Consider the following 6,055-nt stretch of genomic DNA (forward strand, 5'->3'; position numbering starts at 1 on the left):
CTGTACCATTCAAAAATCTCTTATGCTCATCAAAGTAAAATATTTTCTTTTATAAAAATACAGTAAATACCGTAATATTCTTATGATGGCAAAGGTGAATTTTCAGCATCATTACTCCAGTCTTCAGTGTCATCATCCTTCAAAAATCATTCTAATATGCGGACTGTGCTGCTTAATATTTCTATGGAAACTGTGATACAACTTCAGGATTTAAAGATTCTTTGATAAATTGAAAGTTAAAAAGAATAACATTTGTTAAAAAAAAAAGATTAGCATCTTTTGTAACATTATGCAATTAAATTTGTCTGGCTGTCACCAGACCAAGCTCAATTTAAGATTGAACATTGTTTTGGGGAGTCTGCCCTGTATATTCTACTGCACAAGAGACAGCATAATTCTAATAAATCTATACACAATTGGATAGTCATTCAGACAATCAGACCACAAGAGGCGTTATCAATGGGCAACGACTCATCGCTTTTCTATCCGTCATCGTGTTAAACCTGCCAATAGCACGCCAGGTGGATAAGCCAGTCTGGGAATTTGTTCCCGCAAAAGTGTAACAGAAGCAGTAGAAATGAATGTACAGGTTTCCAGACTGAGCTGCAGGGCAAAATCAAATCGTGATTTACCCAGTCTACAATCAAATCTGATTCATTATTAAATAACATAATCTTATTGTTCTAACTGAAATTGATAGATGCAAACCATCTGTGAATAAAAACAAAAATGTTTTGGAAATCCTTTTCATCAAGGATGCAATCAATTGGTCAAAAAAGTGCTGTAAAGTCATTTAAAAATGACTTAATATTACATTTACATTTATGCATTTGGCAGACGCTTTTATCCAAAGCAACTTACATTGCATTCAAGGAACACATTTTGTCAGTTTTTGCTTTCCCTGGAATCGAACCAAGGTATTGCATGGGTCATGCTCTACTGTTTGAGCTACCATAAAGCCTGGATCGCAATACTTAAAGGGATACTTCACCGCTTTTCCATATTAAACTATGTTATTCCCTTAACTAAGACGAGTTGATACACACCTCTCTCGTCTCAGTACGTGCACTTAATCTCTCTGATGCGCTGTGACATTCTTATAGCATTTAGCTTAACCCACTAAGCCCAGTTCATTCACTATGATACCAAACAGAGATCAAGTTAGAAGCGACCAAACACCTCAACAAGTCTGGTGACACAAAATAAAACGTGGCGCTTTTCTAAGCGGATTAAAAAAGAGAACTATAATATATGGTGGAATAGCACTTCTGAGAGTACATCAACTCGGCGCAGTAAAAAGTCCCGGCTGAAACATCCTCCCTTACATCTCCCCCTCCCTCTCTCATTTCTGTCAATAAGCACTATTGATTAGAATAATAATAAAAATAATATGTTTCACGCTGGAAAACGATGAAAGGATATCCTGATCTTAAGCTGTATGCCACTTTTATCATGAGAATGACTATTGCAGTTTATAACACAGCAGGTAGACGGCATCTTGAACACTGCGTTCTTCCTCCATGCAAATAAGAAATTTGGCGCCCGTTTGTGTTGCAGATTAAAATTATTGTTTCGTTTTCTGTCAGAGGTAACAATGAGTGAAACGTCACTTCATCATTGCATATCAGACATTGCCACCTTGTGGAATAAAAGTGAATTGCACCCTATTTTGTCATTAGATTTATTTATCATTATGCAAAAAACAATCTTATAATCATACACACCTCTGATCGTTAGCGACCCTATTACATTTTGACAAAAAAGTAGTGGAAAAACAGGCATTCAATTATAAAACTATAATTTATTTCTTGTTATATTGTTTAAATTGATTGAGGAATACTAAGAAGGTTGATTTCTAACTTTTAAAAATGAATGAGGAGGACGGTAGTGAATGACGTCTCGGATCGCTAACTACCCGAGGTATGTGCATTTAAGGGTTAACTGAATCCTGCTTTGAATAAGCATTGGTTTAATTCACTTTTCTCTCATCACCAGGTATGCGTGTGAACTTTGATGTTGTTTTTCACCAGCTCTTAGAGGAAAACTGTTTTATCTGAAACACACTTCTTCCTGCAGACACACAAACTGGTGTTGAAGAAAAATCTGCAGATATCATCTAGTGCAAGAATAAACCAGTCAGTGTGTGAATGAATTCAAACCGATGGACTTGCAAAGTGTCACAAGTCCAGAATTGATGAAACCTCCATCAATGGATTGAATACTCACTTCTGAGTCACAGCCGGCCCAGAAGCCAATCACCTGAGTGTTTTTTTGCCCCAGCAGGCAATTCCACAAGAGTATTCAGATCAATTTACCAGAGTAATGGCTTTGTCTGAGATTTGTATGCATGTTTAATTTTTCACCCTCGAGCAGCAGCACTGCCCCAGATTTACAGTTTTCTGTATCTAAAGTTGGACAGAAACAGCCCTGACCCTGATTCTTTCTCTCTCTTTCTTTATCTCAACATTTATCAGTTTTAATAAAAAAAAATTAAGTCTCAGTTTGTCTGAGGAAGAGATCCAAAGATGAAAACGGGATGCTGGCAGGAACACAGACAAGAATGATACAAGGGACTTTCAGAACAGCAATATTGCTTGTCCCTGATGCATCTAAAGTATTTTATTTTTTTAAATACAAAAACTGAAAAGACATTTTCATATATAGCTGCTGAATTTTCTCAATTCACTCATCATGGGCAGGTGTATATTGTTTTGGTCCCAAGATATCTTTTGTGTTTGCTGTTTGTATGTGCGCACGGCACCAATCCACTTCCAGCAAAACATTTACATAAGTTTATGCATTTAAAAGATGCTTTTATTCAAAACGACTTAGAAGAGGGGACCAAAGCAAATTTTCAAGGAACTAACGACGTAGTATACAACGGCAGGTTCATTTGACAACTAGATTAGTAAGCAAGCTAGAGGAGAGAAGCAATGCAGATACTATTTTTTGTATGTCTGTGTAAGTGCATTGGTTTAAGGGTTTGTCTTTAGCCGCTTTTTGAAGACTGTGGTGGTCGCAGCGGATTGGGTGGAGGTTGGCAGCTCATTCCAGAGAGAGTGAAAGTTTTGTAGAGTGACTCTTGCCTTTTTGCTGTGAAGAAACAACAAGGAGGAACTTTTAGGAGTGAATTGATGTAGGGAAGTGCAGCTCCAGTGGTAGTTCTTAAATTGGATACTGGCTGCAACTGGGAGCCATTGGAGTGTGATATGTAGGTGTGTGACATGGGTTCTCTTAGGCTGGTTGAAGACCATGGGCGAGATTTACTAACAGCTTGCGTCAACGCAAACCCTCTGGCGTTAAAATATTACTGCCAGGATTTAAATTAGCGGTCAAAAGGCATAGATGGTAATTTTTGCAGCTGACCTTATGCATATGTATTTATAGGAGTTTCCCTTTTAGAGGCAACATTTATGGGAGGAGAGTATTAAATGAATCATGCAAGGTGATTTACTAAGGTTTCCACCAGTCAATTAACTGGTATTTGCAATCATGGCGAGTTACAGCCTAAAAAAGCATGTTAAAGCAGATGCTAATTTGCCCTGCTCTTGGTAGATTGTGTTGGTCATTATGGATATGATATGGCCACGTCTGTGTTATTTAATTTTTGTCATTCATCAGTAGCTCAAGCACAGAACTTTCCACTCCCATCTGCGCTTTTTTGGAATTGCGCTCTCACGCTAATTTGCTCTGTTTAGTAAATCTGGCCTCATATGTGCTGCTGTCTTCACAAAACTTCCTTGCTGGAAGGCTTGCCAGTAGGGTGTTGCACTAGTCCAGTCTTTAAATGACAAGAGTTTGAACAAGGAGTTGTCACATTCTCTGACAGGAATGGTCAGATTTTTCTGATGACTGTGGATATGGGTGTGCAAACTCAGTTGGTCATCAAACACAACCCCCAGGTTTCTTGCTGTACTAGTTGACATTAGTGTTGAGGACTTGCACAGTGATGATGTGGTCAATAGATGGGTCTACAGGGAACTCCATCTTTGCAAGGTTGAGCTGAAGATGAGGATCCTTCATGCTGGCAGAAATGTCTAAAAGGCAGGCAGATATACAAGCTGAGACAGTGGAATCATAAAGTTAAAATGACAGTTAGAGCTCTTAGAAGGGGGGGGGTACTTCAAGTGTACATCAAGTTCATTTTATGAAGTATACTTTCAAGTATATTTAAAGTAGGCATATGCTTTATGTAGTATCCTAATATCAATGTAGACTAGAAGTATACTTGAAAGTACTGTTTCAATACTACTTGGGGCTATATTGGCACACTTTTTATTGTATAAAAGTAGATTTAAGTATACATTTATTATACTTGAAATATAAATACTCTTTTCATTTAAAAAAAAAAAATATTCTAGCCTCATTTATCAATACTGGGTAAGTTTCATTAAAAAAATGTGTTAAAAAAGCTTAGAACGACTACATACAGATAGTACGGAGCCCTGCACATGACATGCAGTAAAAAAGTAGTAGGCTAAATCGTGCGCACGTTTTACTATTTCGTTCCCTTGATTTATTAAAAGTGTGCATGTTTTACTAATGTGTTCCCTCAATTTGCTAAATCGTGTGCACGTTTAACTAATTTGATCCCTCGATTTACTCGATTTATAAATCGAGGGAACGAAATAGTAAACTGTGCGCACTAATTACCTTTTTTTTCTTGCATGTCATGTGCAGGGCTCCGTAAGATAGGATTCAGAACGATGATCAAAACACAGATGGAGTAGATCGAGTCCACCAACACCCCCAAAAGCTTCACAGTCATTAACCCTTCCTGGGTCGACATTTCATTAGGTAACGTTAGGCTGTTTAATGTTTGACGATCGTGTTTTTACATTTGCGTAAGCCAACTTCTATTACTTGTTTCTGCTTCTTCCCCTGTGTTTTAATCAGAAGATTATGTACTATAAAGATGCGTATAGGCCCCCACCATATAACAGTGAAAACATGGAAAGCCAGAAAATTCAGTCAATAGTGGGGAAAGAGTTAAGTAGATATAAATTAAATTCCACAAAAACAGCCTACACGGAAATTAAGATACTCAGAATTAGGCACATTTCTGTTTTATTTTTGATGCAATATTTTCAAACAAAGTTTAAAAGACAGTCTGTAAAATTTTGTGGAAAAAGTTTTTACTAGGCTTCTCCATCAAGCCATGTATACTAAGAATACTTAATTATACTTTTAAGTAATCTTGATCAAATGATTGGCCAAATATACTGTCAGTATAAGTCAAGCATACTTAACTGCAATTTTGAGTATATTTCTGCGTAGTATATACAAAAATTGTGTTTGTTTAAAGCTACACTGTGTGATATTTTCCCCCATTTAGCGGTGTAAAGGTATATGACAATCCAGTGAATATTAGTTTCTGTTCCTCTCATTTCCGATTTCGTTTTAACTCCTATTAGTGGCCGATTTAGTCCAAGATTAAAATGGCTTCCAGTTCGGCCTCGTTCATGAGTGCCATTGAGTGTTAAAACGTGAAAAGCGAAGCTTGAATTTTCAGGTATGTCCCTCTTTGGCTAATGTACTTTCAAGATGGAGGGCCAACATTCGCAGCCCTCACCCGTATGTATTTTTAATGGCATATTATAAACTTACGAGAATACTTTATTACTTGAAAGAAGTAAATATGCATTAATGAGCACATATTTTTTTGAAAGAACTAAGTGTTTTTATATAAGAATAAACTTAAAAAGTTGCACAGTGTAGCTTTAAAAGAAGGATACTAATAGCACACTTGAATAAACTTATTTTTCTTTTAGCAGTGGTAGGGGAAGCCATGTGACTTTATGATCAATCCCAGTGAAGTTGTGTAAACAACATCAAGCATAAGAAACTCATATGGGCTTGGAAAAACACACGGGTGAGTAAATATTGAGAGAATTTTCATTTTGGAGTGAATTTACAACAAAAGTTTCAAAAGAAGGGAAAAGTTCCCAAGTTCATTCATATTTTTTTAGAGAGACAGACCATGAAATTTTCAATATCTTATCTCATTTTTGGCACACGTGCAATTTTTATCCATGTGTATTTCGTCTCATGCACA

This window comes from Pseudorasbora parva, chromosome 21 (assembly GCF_024679245.1).
Source record: "Pseudorasbora parva isolate DD20220531a chromosome 21, ASM2467924v1, whole genome shotgun sequence".
NCBI classification, from domain to species: Eukaryota; Metazoa; Chordata; class Actinopteri; order Cypriniformes; family Gobionidae; genus Pseudorasbora; species Pseudorasbora parva.